The sequence below is a fragment of the Plectropomus leopardus genome, chromosome 6 (assembly GCF_026936395.1).
Source record: "Plectropomus leopardus strain MGB_pleo_1.0 chromosome 6, ASM2693639v1, whole genome shotgun sequence".
NCBI lineage: Eukaryota > Metazoa > Chordata > Actinopteri > Perciformes > Serranidae > Plectropomus > Plectropomus leopardus.
This window is the reverse complement of record NC_142181.1, coordinates 33,668,148-33,690,394: the sequence shown is the minus strand read 5'-3', so window position 1 is coordinate 33,690,394 and position 22,247 is coordinate 33,668,148. Positions and strand designations below refer to the sequence as shown.

The 22,247-nt window shown below is 40.1% G+C and overlaps 1 protein-coding gene across 2 annotated transcripts in view; it reads left to right on the top strand.

The window, feature by feature from the left end:
• The window catches only part of nova2 (NOVA alternative splicing regulator 2), a 115,579-nt gene that overhangs the window by 47,121 nt on the left and 46,211 nt on the right, over positions 1-22,247 (top strand). The window lies entirely within an intron of this gene.

Sequence of the window (22,247 nt, the reverse complement as noted above, 5' to 3'; positions counted from 1 at the left end):
CGCAATTACATAAGCACAAAATTTGTGTGTGCAGATTGTAAAACACAGACACAGGTTTGACTGGGAGATAAATGACAATAATTGGTTCAAATTGTTTTCCTAGCGACCCCTTGACGACCCTTCAAAATTTTGCACAACCCACTGGCGAGTTTGTGAGCCAGACGTGGGAAAACAACGCCGCGGGCTGAGTCTAAGTCAGCAGACTTTAACTGATGGATGACTCTCTGTCTCTCTGTCTCTCTCTCTCTCTCTGCTGTCACCCAGCTACTCGTATCTGTCAGTTCTTATGACAAAGCCGCTCTCTATGAGGAGCTTGGCTAAGCAACGTGGCTCAGCCCTCTTCATAAAACATCTTTATCATGTACAGAGACAGCACACACACACACACACACACACACTGCAATTTCAGCTAGTTTGGCTGCACAATGTTGCCTGCTTGGTCTCTTTTCCCATAAATAGCAGACATAGCTAGATTTGTCTCTTTGTCACCATGGTGCTTCGCTGCTTTCATGACCTGCAATGACGATAGTATGAGGCCTTGGTGCGTGTGTGTGTACGTGTATGTATGTGTGTGCGTGTTTGTGTGTGTGTGTGTGTGTGTGTGTGTGTGTGTGTGTGTGTGCGTGCATGTTTGTGTGTATAATGCAGGTTTGTAGAGGCACAGCACGGCAGCTACCACACACACTCATACACTCACCCCCACCCCCATTCGACAAAGCAGAGGATTGTGGGACTGCACACCCGTTGCCTTGGTGATGAGAATCAAAGTGACAGCTCTCCTCGAGGAGGACACCCCCCTCACCCCACCTCCTCCCAGACTCCCTCTCTCCTCCCTAGCAGGTGTAAGAGAGCGACATAGACAGAGAGATGTCTTTCTTCCCGTGTTGGTCGGCTTCCAGATCCTCTCGCCTTCTGTCCTTGAGAGTTGCTGAAATAAGCAGCGCTGGGTGGAAGTTGAGGCCGTAACTTGTGTGTCAGCTTTTAATAACATCCTAAATTGTGTCTGCAGAGGAATATTGAGTAAAGCTTTTCTGGAGGAGCCGCTCACAGGGCATCAGAGCACATTATTCAGGCAAACTAACGGACTACATCACAGGATCTTCCAGTCAAAACACTTAAAATTTAGACTCTTTATGGTGCAGCTGCACAGATTATGACAATGTTAAAATTAATCTGTTGGCAGTGTTAATGTGGTTAATGAAAACTATGACGAAAACTATTTGTCAGCAACCTTTTTCTCCATGACGAAGAGGAGACTATAATGAAATGTATGTTTCATTTTCGATGATGCGACAGGACAAAAATGTTAGTATTGGACTATTGGGTATTCAAAATGAGAGGGGGGAGAACAAAATGATAAATTATTTTATTGGGGAAAAAATGTCTGAAACTAGAAAGCCGATAACATCTGAACAGTGACTGGTTGTAAATTTCAGTAAATAGTCAGCACCATGAAGTTTTTCTAGCCTGCAAAACACTCACCCGGAAACTTGTGAGCTGTAATTCAGAAGTAAATAAGCAGCCGTGTGTATCTGATTGTGGATGGTTGAGGATTTGTGGATTTGGGTGGTGGAGATTTTTGGTGGAGTTCGTTAGTTACAGTGGTGGCTGTCAGCAGCTAGCTCAGCTTGTTGGCGCGGTAGTGGAGCGAGCAGCTGCCAGTCCTCACGTCTGTTTGCTGCAGTACTCCACTCAGATCTGGACAGTCTCGAAGGTTTATAGTTTGATTGCTGTTTGACACGCAGGTGGGAGGCTCGGTTATCTGTAAGTTTATCTGAGCTGTATTTAAACAGTCTCAGTTTTAATCACCAATGTCATGAGAAGACACAAGTTTAAACCTCCAGACTGACATGTTGCATATTTCAAAAGAATTCAGGTTGAATTAAAGTTAAATTAAAGCTTGCAGACAGTGAACTCAGTAAGTCATCGTGAACCTGTGTACAAATCCTAGTTATCTCAAATTAGTTATTTATGGTGTCAAAGTTTTAAAACCATAAAAAAAGAGTTTCCCACCCTATCAAATAATAAACAGTAAGTGTGTGCTGGTGAATCATCCCTTAACCTCCAAAAAATATGTTGATATGAGATTTTCATACAATTTGTCACCTTGATTCCAATTTCTGATACCTGTATTAGTCTACTTGGATCAGTTTTAAGAAAAACAACAACATTTTGACTAATATTAATATTAATGACATTTCCTCTACTGAAATGTTTTTTAGGTTTTGTTGCCTAATGTTAGACTACAACTGTGACAGATATATATATGACTAAATCGAACAAGCATCTTTATCTAAAGACTAAATCCAAAATAGCTGCCACAATCAACACTGTAATGGGAAATCAAATGCAGATCAAACACACTCTCATACACACACACACACACACACGGCGACATATGTGCTCTGTCCTGATTGGCCCTCCACAACAATGACACTTAGCGTTGGTGGTTGTCACGGTAACATCCCTCTAGTTGCACAAAAGGGGTCAGATCTAAAAGGTCTAAATCTGCTAATGTCTTTGAGTACTTCACACACACACACTCGCTGACACAGATGTGTGTGTGTGCTCTTAAAGGAGCAGGTTCCTTCACTATAGAGTCCTGCTTTGTCTCGGAGTGGCATTCCCTTTAAGGAGGAGGAAGGTGAGTGTGGCAAACAAAGAGCCTCATTGATGAGAGAGAGAGAGCGAGAGACATTAAAGAGACTGTGTGTGAGAGAGAGAGAACCAGTTGTGAAATTGCATTTTTTTCCGTCTTTACAGACCCCCAATTTCTGGCAAGGGGACAAAGGTAGCCCTCTGGGACCCCTTAACCCCTCTGTCTCACATACACATGCACACAAACACACCCCTCCCTCACAATAGAGCTGGTTCCACAGCTGCCCTAAGTCCCCCCACCCCACCCCACTTCCATTATTTTTAATCCCCCAGTGAAAGCTCCCCCAGTTCCCCCCTGCTTTTTCAACACTCACGCCCCCACATAAGCCCCGCCCCCACCCCATCCAACACATACACCCACATATGCACCTCCATCATCCCCTTCATCCCCCGTGATTAACCCCCCTCCCCGCAGTCTGAGGTCCCACAAAGCCGTCAGCTGTCGTATCGTCTCTCTAACACACCGGCTGGACTCTCACTTTAATTATGAAGCTCTGAGCCTGATTACTGTGTGTATTCTGTGTGTGTGTGTGTGTGTGTGTGTGTGTGTGTGTGTTTTGGCATGTCAGCATACATGCGGTCTGTCCAGTGACCAGAGTGTAAAGTTACATGTATTGTACAGATGTGACGGTGTGTGTGTTTGTGGTCAGACAGGATACAGTTTTGGTCACATGAGTGATGGTTTCCCATAGAAAAAGGTGCTGATTGGCTGATAGGGTTTGTGACCTTTGACCCAGCACTGATGACAGGTTGATATTTACCCTGTTTAACATCTGACACCCCCCTTTTCTTTTTCATTGTATTGTTTTCTTTAATTTTTTTTTTTTAGTTTTTAATTTTTATTTCTTATTTTTGTTTTTTGCATAGTTTCCCCTTTTTTTCTTTAAAGGTCCAGTGTGTAGGATTAAGAGGGATATATTTGCAGAAATGTAATATAATATTACAACTATGTTTTCTCTAGTATATAATCACCTAAAAAGAAGAACTGTTGTGTTTTCGTTACTTTAAAATGAGCCATTTATATCTACATTGGGAGCAGGTCCACATCTACAGAGATTGCCTTGTTCACCGCCATGTTTCTATAGTAGCCCAAAAAACCAAATACTGGCTCAAAATTGGGTCATTCTCATTTTTATGTCAGCCATGATAGTTAGCAGCCCCTCTGCAATGAGCCAAACAGCATTGGAAAAACACAGATTTTTAACTCAGAATTGTTTTATTCTGTATTTTTACCAGTTCTAATCACTGGGTTGGTTTGCTTTGGAGAGGAAGAGACCTCTCTGGATAATTGGGCTTTGTGAAAACCTTGTGAATGTTATTAGAGATAAAAGGTGAGCACTTCAGCAGGTGCTGGGCCAGCGGGCAATCTATGATGTGCCAAACAGCATTTGAAAAACACTGATTTGTAACATGAAACTGCTTTATTCAATATTTTTACCAGTTTTATTCACCTAATCTGTTTGTTTTGGACAGGAAGAAACCTCTGCAGATAATTCAGCTCTCGGTAAAAATCTCCTGAATAATGTACACTGAGGGAATTCTCATTGAAAGAAGTTTCAACTGGTTGCAATCGGTAATCCTCACTGCTGGATGCCAGTCAGTCCCCTTAAATATAAACACTGCTTCTTTAATTCTTTCTTTTTCTTGTTTTCTTTTTATCTGTTTCAATCTTTTCTTCTGCTTAAGCAGTCCTTATTGGCATGAAAGTTGATAAATTAACAGCAATGTCAATACAGTCCTCATTTCTTAACGATCACAACAGAAGAAAACAGAAATAATTGGGCTACAAACTGTGCTTCAGCAAACAATAGCTCGTTATTTTAACACAATAACAGCAAGTGATGATAACACTGCAGCACAAAAACAATCATCTGACGACTGAAACATCGTTTTGCGCAGTTTTCACCTTAAAGAACACCACATTTTTATCTCGTCTGTTTGAAGCCAAAGCGTTTTCCAACAGCCATCAATCCCTTCAAGTGTGTCACCTCATCAATAAACTCGATTCACATTCTACAAAACTCTGCTTTCATCCTCCTCCAGTCTGCAGCCGGCTGTTGTTCTCTTCGACGTCCTGCTGTAAATCATACAATCACGTTCCATATGGTTGTCATTAATAAAGATGAGGTCACACTTCCAGGCAGGCCCCACCCTCCATGCTTTAATGCATGTGCACACTAACATCCAGACAACATTATGGTGCTCACACACACACTGTGCACACTTGCAACTGCTCAGCTGCACTGATACTTTGTAGAGAGCGGGGCATATAGATAGAGAGAGAAAGAGAGAGCTAATTAGTGTTTTAGCTGATTGTTAATTACCACTTTCTTCCGCCTACTTACACACAACACTGAGAGAGGGAGAGAGAGGCAAAAAAAAAGAGAGAGCATCTTCTACCCCAGTTTTCATCAGAAGATCTTCTCATTTACCTCTAATTACACACGTCCATCATGTCTCTTATCAAGTCTTCACACACACTCACGTCGAGAGTCTGACCTCCTGTCTCTCCTCGTCCACTTTTAAGCTAAAACATGCCTCCGATGACCAACCAGCAGCGTGATGAATCATCTCTATTACTCTCTCAGAGATTACTGTTGCACTTTTACAGTCTGTAAATTCAGATATTTTATGCTGTTCTGTCAGATGGTGACCTGGCAGTGTTTCTCCGGAGGTTTTGTGTTACAGTTTGTCCGCTGGGCTCCGCTTTACAGAATCTGAGGAGGAGAGTTGCAGAGGAAAGGGTTCGTATGTTCTCAAACTAAAAAAAATATCATAAAAGCAGGTGAAGATGAAATAAAATAAAAGGCAGGATCAATACTTTAATGCTATCCATATAATATTTCCTCTTCAGTAAGTGATACATGTTTAGTTGGCCAAGAACATAAGTGAGTCCTGAATACAAACAAATTCTTTTTGTTTACTTTTAACTATATATGTCAACCTCTGCAGTTCTACATTTTTTCCAACACAGAACAATCATTCTTCTTGCATGGAGAAGTCCAAAATCAATCATTTTTGTTTGCATCATTGCATTGATAAAATCCTTGGGGTATATTCCATGGCTTAAAATTTTCTGCAATCAAGACAGTGTAGATTTTGCTGTTTCATTGTGTTTCATATACTGTACATATAATGATGTGGCAAATGTATGTATAAAAATAAAAACACTGATGTTTTTCATGAAATGAAACTCTTACTTAGCCTTCAATAATTAACTATGTAAACTTTTTAAACAAGCTTGCTCTCAAAATTCAAAGTGGACAACTGAAATTTGTAATAAAATATAGTTATAAGATCAAAACATAGCTCTATTTTGATAAAAGAAAGTGTGAATACAGCAGTGCCCTGATATGGATTTCAACCATATCTCCCTTCATGCCATTAGATGCTTTTAATATCTGTAGGTGGGTAATCAAGCTGCTTAAACACAACATGAAGTGTGCTGTTAACTGATCAGGATCAGAGCAGGTGGCACTATGTGTTATTCTTCATGTTTGAGAGAAAATGAAACTGAAAATTAACTGAAGCCAGTCAAAACCATTGTTGGTAACGTGAGACCACTTTGGGCAAAAAGTCAAGAGACAGCTTTTCTTGGCCAACAGTCTCACTGACAGTCAGATTCCTCTGTTCACACAGATTCAAAGGAAACAGTCCCACTTCTGCTCTCTTGTTAATCAAGTTTCTCACAGTGTGAAAGCTGCAGCTCCAGTGCGAGTCCTGCACCTCAGCCAGGGAGTTTTATATGCTTTTCCAATGTGGATTTATGTCATGTTGGAAGAGAAGTGTGTATTTGAGTGTAAATTCTCAGGCGGTTTTACTAGCAGTGCGCCGAGGAACGAGATGGCCAAGTTCAAGTATAGTTGAGCATGTTTTGGTGTGTGTGTGAGGCTCTGCACAGTTTTCACTTTCTCAGGCTACGTGTCCTCACTGTCGAGCCAAGTTCCAGCTCACACACACACGGGCATACATGATCACAGATGCACAAAAACATACTCAGAGACATGCACACATGCGCACACACACACACACACACACACACACACACACAGTCCCAGCTGTAACAAATGGGGACCAGATTGTGTATGATGGTGATGATGATGTAAAAGACCAGGCATGCTGGTCTCCATGGTTTACAAGCTTTGTTGAGTAAATGTTGGGTGTGTGTGTGTGTGTATGTGCTGGTGTGTGTGTGTGTGTGTATCCAGAGGGGTCAAACCCTGATCCACGTGCCATGAGCTGTTAAGCAGCTCTCTTCGGTTCCCCGTAGAATACATCATATAGTGCTGCAGCCAATCACAAACAGGCGTGTGGGAGGGGGGACGACTGTGTTCCCCTCATTGTACTTTCTGTCTTTTTCTCTGTTCAGAAGATGAAAACATAATAGAGCTTCAAAAGAAGTTATCTCTTCTTTATCTGTGTTTTTGCAACTTTTGGACAAAAATTTCTTGCAGATTTCCTGAATTTTGAGACAAATGTAATCCATTTAACTTTAAATGTTCTCGGATCAAACTGACTCCATGTATGTTTAACCAACTAAAAAATATATATATTTTCTCCATAAACAATTTCTTTAGCTTAATTAATGTCAATTTTGTTAATAATTAGTGTGATCCAGTTATTCACCTTTTACAGATCATGGTTTACTGATGATAATTCACTCATTCTCCATTAAAAAAAACATTTTAAAACCCTTTTTCTCTGAGTACAGGTAAAAGAAAACAGACATTCACCACCTTTGTTTCAACACATTTTTTTTTCAACTTTTTTGAAATAGGTTCTGTTATGTGGGGCATGTTGATTGATTTAAACAACATATCTCTTCTGTCAAATTGACCCTTTAAATTCAAATTTATGTCTTAAAGCTACATTTAATTTTTTAACAGTGATTACAATTTTTACAACAGGAAACCTGAACAAGAAGGAGAGAACATTTTGTTTGTATGAGGTTTCATGCTTCAAAAAGTATTAAAAACATCTTTCCTGTATTTTTAAACTTTGAGTCAATTTGACCCGCAACATAACAGGATGCTAAATAAGTTTGAAACTGGCCTGTATTTACAAAACTCTTCAGTTACTTACAGTATGTCAGTGTTCCTCAAATTTATGTGGTTGAATTATACTGAATGAACCTTTAGCACTTAAATCATCACAGGTTTTATGGATGTTGACTTTGGAAATTAGAGGCACTTATCTGTTGCTTCCCTGAGGGGAAACCAGACTGTGGAGTTTCTTGTCATTATTGTGTGGTCCAATAAAACTCAACGAGCAAAGCAGAGCACTAACATAAGCAGAGTAAGGGCCTCCATTCGCCCGCTGCACGGCACATATGATGTCATGATATGTTTGTTGGGTGTTAAGGCGAGAGAGGATTGCATGGAGAGTCGGGTTTAAAAAGCCAGAGCTCTGCAAAGTTGTCAAAACGCTGATAAAGTGATTCTCATAAAACAACACAGCTCGACTCCACAGACACATACTGTATTTGTGTGTGCGTGTGTGTGTGTGTGTGTGTGTGTGTGTGTGTGTGTGAGTTTCCGAGTAGCATGAGTCAGAAGACAAAGGGTGTGTTCAGACAGAAAGAGAGAGTGGAAGGAAATGAGAGGAAGTAAGAGGAATGTGGAATGATAGAGACATGATGAAGACTGAGAGAGAGAAAGACGCGACAGTATTTTCATCTTTCTTTAACATGTGAACAAATGTCAACATGTTTCTACAAGGACGTTTCTACTAGGACGCATGAAAATGTGCTGCTGTTTCATTTTGTTTTACAGATGACCTTCATGAAACACACAAAATATACATAACTTTATTTACATTGTGTTATGTTTTGAACAGTTTTTAAATGTAATTTCCCACTTCACTTTGATAAACTGTGCCTCTGCTCCACTTGTAGACTGCACAAATGTATCATTATACATACACTAGGCTATATGTAGTGTCTTTCACTTGTTGGACCTCAAGTGTTGGGAACTTGACCCATATTAGAGACAAAAGTATGGGTTGACCAATATTGGATTTTCCGGGCCTTTACTGATACCAATTATTAATACTTAATGAGACCGCAAACCAATATTTGGAACTGAGATGCATTGACAATAAAATGAAAATCTCTGTCAAAATTCAGAATTTGTATAACAAACTCCAATACAAAACGTTGTTCAAATGCCTTTAGCAAATGTTCAATCAACAGCATATACAGCAAGCTGCAGGTTCGACTCTAGCCTCAGCCCTTTGCTGCATGTCACCTTCTCTCTCTCTCTTTTGTCCAGCTTTTATAGCCTGGAAAGGCTAAAGTGAGCGTTATCAAGCTAATGACCCTCCCATGTCGGCAAGCTGCCTGATGAGGCCACATCAACCTCCAAGACAGTGGGAGGGGTATAATATATACAACAGTTAGTTCCAACCAAGCAATTTGATTGGCTGAGAGGCAGTCCATGAGTGCTGATATACAGCATGACTTAGACTTTTATCTCTGCATGTATCACTCCGTTTTACAGTTGTTATAAACCAATAATTAAGCAAACATTAGGGGTTGGTAGTTATTAATGTTACCATAGATTATATGAATGTTTTAAAAGCCAGGACATCCCGTCTGACCAGTAGCATCACTCGAAAAATACCTGAGCAAAATTCTGGCTCATGCAAAAGCCCTCGACCTGCAGTCCAGGAGGGGAGCAGCTGTGACAGAGAGCTTTTGGTATTCTGCTGTTCACTGGGAGTAAACCAGCGGTCAAAGATGTTTCAAGGATGTGCAGTGAGACAGAAACACACTCGTCTCACACTAACCACAGCCTGAGAGCCACTGCCACACACAAACTGTCCGATGTCTCTGTTGAGGTGACGGAGGTCGTTGCAGTGAGGGAACAAATGCCGGAGCGACGTACAGTCTGATCAAACTAACTCATCTGAATCACAGTCTGTTAACAGACTTATTTCACTGGAAACACACAGATAAATGGTCATGATACTGAGCAGCTGCTCTGTAGTAGCATATAGACTGAGTTTACATATAGTAGCAAGCTGGTGTGCAGGAACATTTGTATGTGTTGCTAGGCAACAGCTGTCAGTATCAGCAGTTATGGATCTATTTGTGTCGGTGGAGCAAAAAACCCTCATTAAATAATCATAACCAAAATCATAATCTGTTGGCACTTATTACTGTTAACTATTAAATGGCACTTGTAGAACTGTTGTACAAAAGCAATATCACACTGGAGGTTGTGCTGTTGTGCTGTATATCATCACGGCTGTGATTATCTTCAGTACGATGCTGCTAGAACTGAATCACAGCTGTGATGATATACAGCACAACAGCACGACCTCAAGTGTGATATGACTTAATTTTATTCCCCAGAGCATTTAAACAATACATTAGTAATGAAGAGCACTGGAATCAGATCAAAGCTTTAAAATATGATAGGCAAATCATTTTTCATAGTATTTTGACACCACATGAATGTAGCATGAGGCTGCAGAGGTAACTGGAATTTCCCTCAGAGAATGACATTGTTGGTCAGTGACATTTCTGTAACATCGCATATCTCACTTACGTATAAGTGAAATGCTAAATAAATAAAATTGAACTTTTAAAAAATCTTTATTAATGTAAGTTTATGCTTAATGTTAGTGAGGGCAAGTTTTGTGGCCGGCAGCACCAGCTGTCGAACATGCATGCACTTGAGGTGTAACAGAGACCTGCATATTGCATATTGCATATTTTGCAAAAAGTATTAATTGGTTTCGATGCATTTGCATTTGTCAACTCGAAGAAACTGATACTGTAAAAATAATTGTTGGAATGAGTTGGAATAAGTATTAAGCAGATAATTAAGACGTACACTTTGGCTGTACTTTCAACCAATGAAATATTAGATCAAATGAAACCTCAGAGGAAAACTTTAATCTATAAATTATCTTCCAACTATGAGAGAAGAAGTGGTCTTGGGGAGGCAAAGATATGATGAAGCAAAGAAAGGTGTGAATGTGTTTGTGTGTGTGTGTGTGTGTGAGAGAGAGAGAGAGAAAGCAAGAGAGAGGCTGACAGCAGAGTTGAGGCAGCTGAGGGGGTAAAGGGGCAGTTGTAGTCACATGGGGAGCGGAGATGGATTTGGGGGGATTTGAGGCTATAGGAGGGTGGGGACAAGGAGGCTTAGGCCAGCTGACACTGTCCACATCACACACACACACACACACACACACACACACACACACACACACACACACACACACACATACACACACACAAGCCAAAGATAGACAGATATACGCATACTAATAGGACAAAAATACAATAATGAACGCACAGCCTGGCTTTAAGCCCTTAAATAACAAATGTTCTCAAACAAGCACAAGAACAAGACGTGTAAGTAGATACACACACACACACACACACACACACACACACACACACACACACACACACACTGCTAACTGAGGTTAGAGGGGAATGTTTAGATAACTTTGAGCCTTTTGGATGCCAGGCAGTGTGGGTAAGAGTAGAAGGAGGTGTGTGTGTGTGTGTTTGTGTGTGTTGGGCTGGAAGACAGGTGTGGCTCCATCAAGGCAGTTGTTTGACACCAGATACCAACAGGGGAGATAACGCTCAACAAGTTGAAGACAGAGAGTATCTCAAGCTGGAGTGTGTGTCTGTTTGAGTGTATATGTGTAACCATGTACATGATGCCACAGAAGACAAACACACACAGACACAATTCCTCAGGAACTCATGAACTTTACCTTGATTTCTACTGCATGCTAAAAATCAAGGTTTTTCTGAGGCTGTCCGTTGCAGAGTGGCTGACATGACAAAGCTAATGGTCTTATCCAGAGCCAGTGTTTGGTTCGTCTGGTCTTGGCTACTGTAGAAACATGGTGGTACAACATGATGGACTCCATAAAGGAGGGCCTGCTCCCTATGTATATAGAATTAGCTCATAGACAATTCTTATTTTCAGGTGATTATACACAAAAGAAAAACTACACATTTCCATCCCAAGTCGTCAGATGTTGATGCGGAGGACTTTCGCATCTCTATATTATGCTGTTGGTATCCTTCTGTGTCTGATGTTAACATTCCAGGGTGCCACTACCGTGATGTCAACACAAGCACATGGTAGGATTACGCTGCACATGGTTATGTTTAGGCAACAAAAGTACATGCCATCAGGCAAAAGTCCAGGGTTTGTTGGTTCCATCCAATGCCCCTCCCGCCCGCCCTGTAGGGATGTTTGTGCTTCTTCTATTATGTTGTTACAGGAAGCGTTTCAATCTGAAGCCGTCCAGTGACAGGTTCCGTCCAGCTGTGTTCTCAACTGACACCACTTTTGAAGTGTCATACTGCTGAAGCATGGGTGCTGTCCAGCACCGTATCATAGTACTGCGAATTGTTCTGTCTGGCCATGTTCTCAGCTGACAGCATTCGGCAGCTCCGAAAGGTGGCTTTTGAAGTCAGGATCTTACGTCAAAATCACTGCAAAAGCAGCGGTATTTGACGATATCGGAATGAGGATGGGCTGAAGAAAACATGTATAATATTATATTCCATTTCTGTCAATATATCTCCCTAAATCCTACACACTAGATCGATAAGACCAGAAATAGAAATGTATTGATAATAATGTTCAAAAGCTAAATTTCAGAGAAATAAAACCACTTACAATATTTTGCTAATATTCTTTCAATGTAGTTACAGCACAAAAATACCAGAGAGCCCCCCACACACATTACAAGTATCGACACAGTGACTCTGTGGTTGTGTTCTTATCATGTCCAGACATAATGTCTCAAACACAAACCATCATCAGTCTGATTGGCACTAATCATCTCGGTCCTTCGGATGCAGCACAAACACAAACATGACGGCAGTGAAAGAATTTTTAGCTGCTAATCTGCAGAAGAAGAAGAAGCAGAAGGAAGAGAATGACAAAAGCAGACAAAACAGAAAGAAGAGTGTGAAAAGAAAGAGAAACAGACAAGAGGAGGAAGAAATGCAGTGGGACAGTGAAGGAGAGACGGACCTGGGGTCAGAAAGGAAACGGGGGGGCAGAAGTTCTCTCTTTCTGTCACTTCATTATTCAGTGACGGTCATTTAGTGTGTGTGTGTGTGTGTGTGTGTGTTTGAGAGAGATGTCTGCATTTGTGCTTATGTGTCTACTTCTGTATGTGTGTGTATGTGTGTGTGTGTGTGTGTGTGGGAGAGAGAGAGAGAGAGAGGGTGTGAGTAAAATCAGAACAGTGTTGAACTCGTTTGGGTCGACCAAGAATTCACACGAGGTCCAGTTTCCCCACAGGCCCTCCGAGGACACAAACGAGCTGTGTGTGCGTGTGTGTGCGTGTGTGTGTGTGTGTGTGTAAGATAGATGAGTACGCGGGTGATTAGGTGTGTATATATAGTTGTCTGTGGTTACATAGTGAGATGTGTGACTTTCTAGAGAGCCGGAGAGCTGAGAGCTGAGTATGTGTGAGTGTGTCTGCGTTCTTTCCATCAGTGCGTTCTTGTGTGTAGAGAAGTTCCTGCAGTGTTGCCATTTAATGACATGAGACAAGAATATGTATGTGTCTGTTTGTCTTTGTGTGTATGTGTGAGTGTGTTTGGTCCAGGGGGAAGACCCAGTGGAAGACATTATTACAGCTGTCTGTTCTCATCACTTCCTGCGTCCTGTTTGAAACATTTGGTTTCACCTGCAGGGAATTGTTGAGCTGCTGATTTTAAAATTCAGTTTCTCCTGCATTTTGTTTGAAGTATTCTGAAGGAGTTGAGTTTGAATAGAAAATTATAGTTTGATTCGTTGTCACCAGGTTGTTGCTTGTGCACATTAGAGCATGTTTGTCTACATGAGTGTGCGTCCTGTGTAAAACTGTCATTATGGTTTAGGTTAATGTTTATTCTAACATGCATTTTTTTGCTATAGATGGTTACTAACTCTTTAATAGTTAAGGAGTAGAATGCATTAAATATAATATATGTATATAATTTAATAATTCTTGCTTGTCTATTGTAGGGACTGAGGACACTTTGATTTGAAAAACCTCTGATTTACACACTACTCTTTCAATAGAACAAATTTTGATACTAATGACATCCACAAGTGATAAATATAATGAAATATAACACTTTAAAGAGGGACATCCTGTGGATAGCTGTAGATTTTTTTTGTTTGCATGATCCTGTTTAATCTTAAATTAGAACCTTAATAGATTATAGAATAAATAGCGTTTATTCTTTTTGCAGCAGAAAGCTAAGGCTTCTGTCTTACGTATTATTCCATCATTACATTACCTCACCTTACGTGCAGTGCAAACATGTGACAACACGTGTTGGCACCAGTATCTTTGCATAATCCTGTATTTATCAATCTTAAATAAAAACCATAGTGATAACATTCATCTTGTTTGCAGCAGAAAGCTGAGGCTTCTGTCGTCTATGTTTTTATGTTGCAAGCTCGTTATTATGCCAAATTATTTGCTCTGCAAAATAAAGAAAAGGGAATTAAGGATGCAAAATGATTTTGCATTCTGCTCATAAACATTTCTGAAAAATGTTCTACATTTTCTTTCTACATTCAGAAATCTTTTGGACCAGTATGTTCTGTGTATTCATTTTTGTAAAATATCATGGAAAAACACCTGATTTTTGTATTTATCTTTCATTTATGACACAGTTGTAATACTTTTTTCAGTCATTAGGGTTTATTGAGTTACTAACCTTTTAGCTTAGGTGGAAATCAAGGGATATAAAACATTTGAAGATACTCCGAGAAATGACATCACAATAAGCGAAATGTAGACACTGATAGAGCATTTAGTGTGAAAGGGATAAACAATGGTTTGCAGTGTGTAAATGAACCATTTGTTGTGAGAAGAGTCAGAAAAGCTTCTGATTGTGAGTCAAACAAAAGCCTCAATTCTAAGACATCAGTTTGAGAGTAAGAGTTTCAGTGGGCTCCGAATTTTTTTTTTACTTCCTCCTCTGCAACAGGTTTTTTTTTCTGTAATGATCTTAAATGTTCAAACTGTTCCTGAGCTCTTTTTGTTTTCTCCTCTGTTTTTTTCTCTGTTTTCTACTTGTTGCCGAGGTTGGTCTGGCAGCTGTCAGATGAATGTGGCAGTAGGTACAATGGAGTGATGGAAGGAGAGAAAGAAAGGAGGAGGAGGAGAAAAGATGTAAGAGGAAGAGTGAGGAGGAGAGGAGAGGAGAGGAGAGGAGGAGAGGAAAGAAGAGGAGACAAGGGGAGGAGGGAAGGAGAGGAGAGGAGAGGAGAGGAGAGGAGGAAAGAAGAGGAGAGGGGAGAAGAGGAGAGGAGAGGAGAGGAGAGGAGGAAAGAAGAGGAGACGAGGGGAGGAGAGGAGAGGAGAGGGGAGGAGAGGAGGAAAGAAGAGAAGAGGAGAGGAGAGGAGAGGCAGTCATGGCATCTTTTCAGCTGTTTGCGCGGCATGGTTCAGGTCACTTGGGCAACACCAATCCTGCTGCCAAAGAAAGAAAGACAAGAAAGGAGAGGGAGGGAGAGACAGGGGGAGAAGAGGGGGGAGAGGAGGGGGAGGATGATGGGAAATGGGGGAGGAGAGCCAAGCAGAGGGGTGGATAGTGCAGAGAAATGGTGAGAAAAGGTTTGTTTGTCTCCAGAAAATGAACATCCCCTCTTTCGTGTAATTAAATAAAAAATGAATCCTGCACGGCACAAAATTAGGAACTACTGCTGAACAGACAAATGTCTTTACCCAGATGCCTTTCTCAAGTGATCTGACCCTTCAAAAACTGGGTAAATTTGTTTGATTTCTTTTGAAAATGTGGGGAAAAGGAACACCCGCAAATCTTTACCAGAAAATTTGTATTAAAAAAGGGGAGAGAATTGGTAGAAAATAATCAGAAAATTGGGAAAATGTCCAGAAAACTATATTTATAATTAGAATCATTTATATTTGAAATTATAAAATTATAAATTATTAATACAAATATATTCTAGCACTTTTTTCTTCATCATTTCTTGTTTGTTTTAAACTTTTTTGTGCTTATTTTCAGGCAATTTTTTCTTTTTATATTTTTTTTTTGCGATTTTTTTGGCAATGTCTTATTGACTTGCTTGTTGCCTTCCTCCTATATTCTTGAAAGAAATCAAAACAAAGGTTTCAAAGGGTTAAACACATACATATGTGTACATGATGCATGTATTTGAACATGATGTTAGAAGCAAGTGGGGAAGGAATGTTTCCTGTAAGGAAAAAAATCACCAGTTCAGATTGCTGCTGCAGCCAGTGTGGGGCTGCTTAAAAGTTCCAGTCATTACAGGACTCTTTTACATGCAATAGCAGCTACATTTGTTTACTCTTACAATGATAAGTTCGCTGTTCATTTCACAATATTCTCCATTCATTTTACTAGATATATCGACTGATCTGTTGTTTCTGGAATCTGCTGATAGTTTACAAGTTTGGATGCAAGAAGCAGATTTTTATGGAGCATGCAGATGCCCAGCAAAGGGACTTTGTGCATTGGAGAAGTGAAGGACATGGAGGTGGAGGCTGGCTGGAGAGCAGCAGGACTCTCTAAGTGAAAAGCATTACATCACAGCAGAGGAATTTCTGCTTTTACTTCCAGCTCCTTTTGTTATTCTTTAGAGAGTGTTGCCTTATTCTTCTCACCGAGTGCTCTGTCACCGCCGGACCTCACGACAGATAAAGCAAAGAGGAGGAGGTGAGGGGGAGGAGAGGAGAGGGGGGAGACAGGGGGGAGAGTGAGTGAGCAGAAACACAGAGGGAGAGAGGAAGGGGGGGGGCTGACAGGAAACCATGTCTTTACAGTTCCTGGTTGTGCTTTGAAAAGGGATTTGAAAAAAAAATCACATGAAAGGAAGAAGAGAACAGAGGGAAAAGGAGGAAGCAGGAAGTGATGGGTAACATAACACTGATGTTTAACACAACTCTCTGAGAACATGTTCCACCAAGAAACATGTAAAAATGGTGTATTTTGTTCATCCTTTACACAAGTCACACAAACCTCTGTTTTCCGAAAATTAGAATTAAAACAAATTGTTATATATTTGTAGTTTGTGGTATTTTGTGGTATAGTTGTCGTTTTTGGGCTCATTTTATATGCAAGTACCACAAAATCTTTGCACTATTTCACTGCTTTTCCATTCTAAAAGTTTGTACTTTTTGTGGTACTCTTTGGAGACTGATTCTTTGTGGAACTTCTTACTGTAATTTTGGGATTGGGACATGCATTAGGGGTAATTTAAGGGTCTTTATTATGCATCTTAGTGTCTCATTATCCTTGAACACTGTTAATTAGTGTGTTTTTATGCCTTTTAAAGGTGCAGTGTGCTAGATCTAGAGGGAATTTAGTGGCATCTAGTTGTGAGGATCTAGCTGAAGCCAAGCCACCAAAGATTTACTGAAAAAATGCTGAATTGAGTAGTTTCACATTAAAATCATTTTTTTTTCCAATGGAGTTGGCACAGGCACACTGCTAGCCCAGCACCTGGTATGTATTCTCAGTTTTTTTCTCTGACAATTTAGGAGCCAGATGTTCAGGAAGTTTTTACCAGGAGCTGGATTATCTGCAGAGGTTTTGTCCCAAAACAAATTGATTAAACTGGTAAAAAAACAAACAAACAAACAAACAAACAAAAAAACACTGAATGAAGCAGTTTCATGTTATGAATTGGTGTTTCTGTCCGGCACAGACAGGCTGCTAGCCCAGCACCTGCTAATTTGTGCTCTACTTAATTCTGATCCAGACATTTAGGAGGTTTTAACCAGGAGCTGAATTTTCCAATGAGGGGTCTTATTCACCAAAACAAACAGACCAGGTGATTTAAACCAGTAAAAACACAGTGGAAAAGTTTCAGCAGTTTAATGTTGCAAATAGGTGTTTTTCCAATGCTGCTTCCCACAGAGGGGCTTCTAACTATGGTGGCCTACACAAAAATGCAAATGTCCCTATGTAGAGCCAGTGTCTGGTTTGTCCATTCTACTGTAGAAACATGGCGGTGCAACATGGCGATCTCCACAGATGAGGACCAGCTTCCTATTTAGATATAAATGGCTCATTCTAAGGTAAAGAAAACACAATGGCACAGGTGATTTTACACTAAAGAAAACATAGTTATTATACGATATTCCACTTCTACCACTATATCCCGCGTTTACAATGCGCAGTGAAGGACCCATGTGGAGCGTGTATGGTTTACAACAAATTTATTTATCTATAGTGGAGGCAGTGTTGTGGAAAAATACAAATCCTTTAATGTTGAGACTGCACCTCAGACTGTTGAGACTCTAGGATACTGCAGGAAAACTTTTTATTTTTCCTGTTTTGTTGTTTTTAAAGTCAGTAAAAAGCAGTCAAATCAGAGTCTCGTGCCAGCAAACCACAGTAACTTCAGGATTTAATAAATTTTCCCCTAATTGGGCGTGATTTTGTCTGGTGTAAATGATGTGGAAGCCAGCGGGAGAGTGTGCATTACAGGCCTGTAGCACTCGAGGGAGACGAGCTGAACTCTCTGCCAGCGCATTACAAAGCAACCATCACATTTTCATCCACATAAGCTGCAGTGCTGGAATGAGTTTTGATTTCTGTCTTTTTCTCTTTCTTTTCTTGTTTGCTATCTTGTTTGCCTTCTTTCCATATTTGTTTTCCCTTCTTTCCTTCTTTTAATCATTATTTCTTCCATCTTTCCATACTTCCTTTTTCCATCTTTCCTTCCTTCCTTTATTTGATTCTTTTCCTCCAATTTCTCTGTCGTCGCTCTGATGAGGACTTGGTCTGCTGCAGCGGCGAACAGGTCCAAGTTTCCTTACTGCTCCTGATTACATCAGCACATGCAGTCATGCTCTCTTTCTCTCTCTCTCTCTCTCTCTCTCTTTTTTGGAAGAACAACTCATGACATCACCAACAGCTGCCCAGCTGCATGAAAGAGTGTGTGTTTGGTGTACATTCACTATTGTGTGCGAGTGCATGCGCACAGGTCGGGGGGTGAGACCGTTAGTTGCCAAGGTAACTGAGCAGAATCAGTCAAGGAGAGACTGACCGCCTCCTCCGTTGCCTTACAGTGGCAGGCCAAACTTTGCAGCAGCAGTTATGCAACCAATACTTTAGCAATCTATCCATCTATTGGTCTTTAATTTTCTGCCAATCAGTTAGACTGACAAGCCTACATTATGCTTCTTTTTTCCTCACTGTGTGTTTGGTTAAGCATCTCTGCTTTTGTTCCTGCAGCTGGGCCTGCTCATTAGGCCAAGTAACCTTTTAATTTGATACTGAGGTCTATGGGGTTATTTCCATCGGCTTATTGGGGTGTCAGTCAATGAATACATCCATCTCTCGCTGACGGAGGCCTAATGGCCATCCTCAGCACGTTTTTCCACATTACGGGGGCCATTGTGCAGGGAGGCAATGTTAATGTACAGTGAATGCAGTTTTAAAGTTTTAAAGCTCTTTACTGTGTGACAGAATGAGATATTGTAGTTTGTGGATTTAGATGAACTAAGTGTAGCACTGAAACATCAATCAGTCCCATCAGGATTTTGCAATCAAAACAATTAATGCCAATTCTTGTGAATTGCAATTGCAATTTTGTCCAGACATCTCTTATGCAATTTTGACTGTTGAAAATCTAATTTCTTCGCAGAGATGTATGCAGTGTGTTGATTCACTCAGCCCCCCTGTATCTCTGTTTATCATGAGAGTGGAGCTCTGTGGCTAGAGTCATAGACACACAGTGACAGGGCTAACTGTACACATTACACCTCGAACATTCCCCAATGGTTATTAACAGGTTTGGTGACAGTCAAGTCTTTTCAGTGTTGGTGGGAGATTATCGTCTCTGTGTCAGCAGTAACTTCTGCTGTGAGGCTTCTGCCCAAGCGGCAAAATATAATGATTAGTGATGATTAGTGATGAGATCACCTTGTCGTGCATTTGCTTTTGCTAACTGGGCAGAGAGAGCAGGAGGAGAGCAGCTCACAAGGACAGTCCTCCATCGCTGCTTCAAACAGCATCAACAGCTGATAACTGAATGACAGCTATTAATGCTAAATAGATTCTAAATCTATGGGAAGCACATAATACTCATAATAATAAGCTCCAAATACGAGATAGCATCAAAACTTGCCCTCACAATTTCATTGCAATAAACACACCTATAAAAATAACTACATGCATTGCATTTTTTTTTTTTTGAAAAGCTGCTGTGAAATCAAGCATGTCAGGCCACAACAATCATAAAACAGCCCGCAAAATCCTGGAGGGACTGATTTATACATCATTAGTACATTAATTTTAGAATTTAAGACAGCGTTGGAGATTGTCAGCCTCCTTAGACCTCCTGTCTTGAATTTTTATCTGTGTGCTACAGAATAGCTTCTTGCGAATTGCTCTTTGTGGCTTTGCTGCACAAATCAGAAAAATAAACTTCCTTCGCAGTTGGAATTAATTGTAATCTCACAGATATTTCAAGAGAAATGAAATGTTGCATATAGCGGATAAAGCTAAAATATATGTCACTGAACTTCTGCTGCATTTTAGTTGAGGAAAGTTAATCCTGGTTGGGACTTAATAATAGATAGATATTGGTTTAACTTGGTAATAATGTCCCTTGGCGCACCTAATATTGGGTACCAAAGAATTTTAATAAGCTTGTGCTTGAAATGCATTTGAATGAGACCTGAAATGTGAAATATTCACTCATGATATCAGCTGAGTTATTATAAAAGGCCAATACAAAGACTGTTTTGGCCAAACTTTGCAATATTTTGCATTATTTTTGTTTTTGAAAGTTTTTTTCTTATTCAACCCTAAAAAATGAACCTTTGCAAGAGAGAAGTACAGCTTGGTGGAAACTTTATCAGACTGTAATGAGCAAACACATGATACCTGAACACTGGAAACTCCAGCTGACCTTCGTCTCCTTCACGCTCCCCTCTGTCTGTAGTCCCATAAGCCATTTTATATACTCTCTAACCCTCTGGAACAACAAGGTGTTGAGCTGCACCTCTAACAGCCGGCTAATCCAGCAGATCTGATCAAAGGTAGCCCGTTAACCTGAGCTTATCCACAGCCTAAGGAGATCTGTTTAATGAGCTTACATTAAATCAGCCGCCACGTCTCACTGTGCTTTCAATCAGCTCGGATGGAGTTTATTTCACTCTACCAGATAGATTTATTATTTTAAACAAGAGTTATTCCTCTTTCTCTCTGATGCATCTCTCTGCCTGGATTTAGTTTTTCATTAACCTGATGTTTTCTGTATTTCCATCTAGCCCTCTGTCTTTGTTTTGCATTTAATATTTTTTTCTGACTCTTTTCTGACCACCTGTCTCACTCTCAGTCTCAGCTCGTGGCATAAATATCTGTCTGTGTCTATAAGCACAGAATAAATCAGCTGGAAGAGAGGGCAAAAAACACCCAAAACAATAAAGAAATAATAAATAAATCATATAACAAACATGTATGTTGCTCATGATATATTTTCCATATTTATAAAAGCATTTTGACTGGAAGCAGTGACAAGGCAGTAATTATAATATATTTATTATAATAATTTATATTATAATATTCAGATATGCTCAAAATGTAGCTCCTAATATAGTGTATTCCATGGCTATGGGCTTGTACGACTGTTAAAGTTGTTTGGGTAAACATTAAATCCCAATTTATAGAGAAAAAAAGTTTTCTTAATTGAATATATTTTTAGAAGAAAAAAAACACAGCTTCTCCCCTCTTTTTTAGAGACATATATCTTGGTATAATTTGCAATAAAATAAAATAAAATAAAATAATAATAAAATTATTATTACTGAGTTTTATTTGCAAAAACACAAAGACACAGACATGACATAGACAGATGGTAGGGGTGGGTACAGGTTAATTACATATAGAAAATCACTCATATGCATATATATGCAAACATGCATAGATACATAGACATACCCACATCTTAAAAAAAGATATATAAAAAAAGAACAATATAGATATAATAATTATAGATTCAAAATTCAGTTTGATACATGTCTCTATGTCATGAATCTGTTTATCTTTGGGGGTTTTCTGTCTACATTTTTGTATACATCCAGCAGAGTCGCTGTTTTTTTTTGTCTGTCTTCCTCTCTGTTTTTCTGACGTTACTTTGTTGTGACAGGTTTCACAAAGGTTTCTCTCTGTGCATCCCACCCTGTCTGTCTCTCTGCTCGTCTCTGTTTGTCTCCCTCCTTTTCTGGTGTCACTCCATTTTGACGTTACTATCGTGACTCTGTGCCGATCTGCCTCTCCCTCTCCAAGTTTCTGTCCATTTCTCTCTTTCCTTCTCTCTGCCCCCTGCTTGATGGTTTTCGGATGTGACAGAAGTCGTGTGAACCTCTCTATCTGTTTCTATCCGTTGTCTTTCCCTCTCCTGCTGATGTTATTTCCATCAGAGGGGTGCTGGAAGTGAAAAAGCTGTACATCTCAGCACAGCAGGGGATGAACATCATGTACCTGTGAACACAAGACCTCTGGCGATGCTGTCACATCTTGTCTCCTCTCGTCGTCCGTTCGGTTAGTCTCTGCTGATATTTCTCAAATATTGAAAAAGTTTGAGAAACTTACTTCTGAC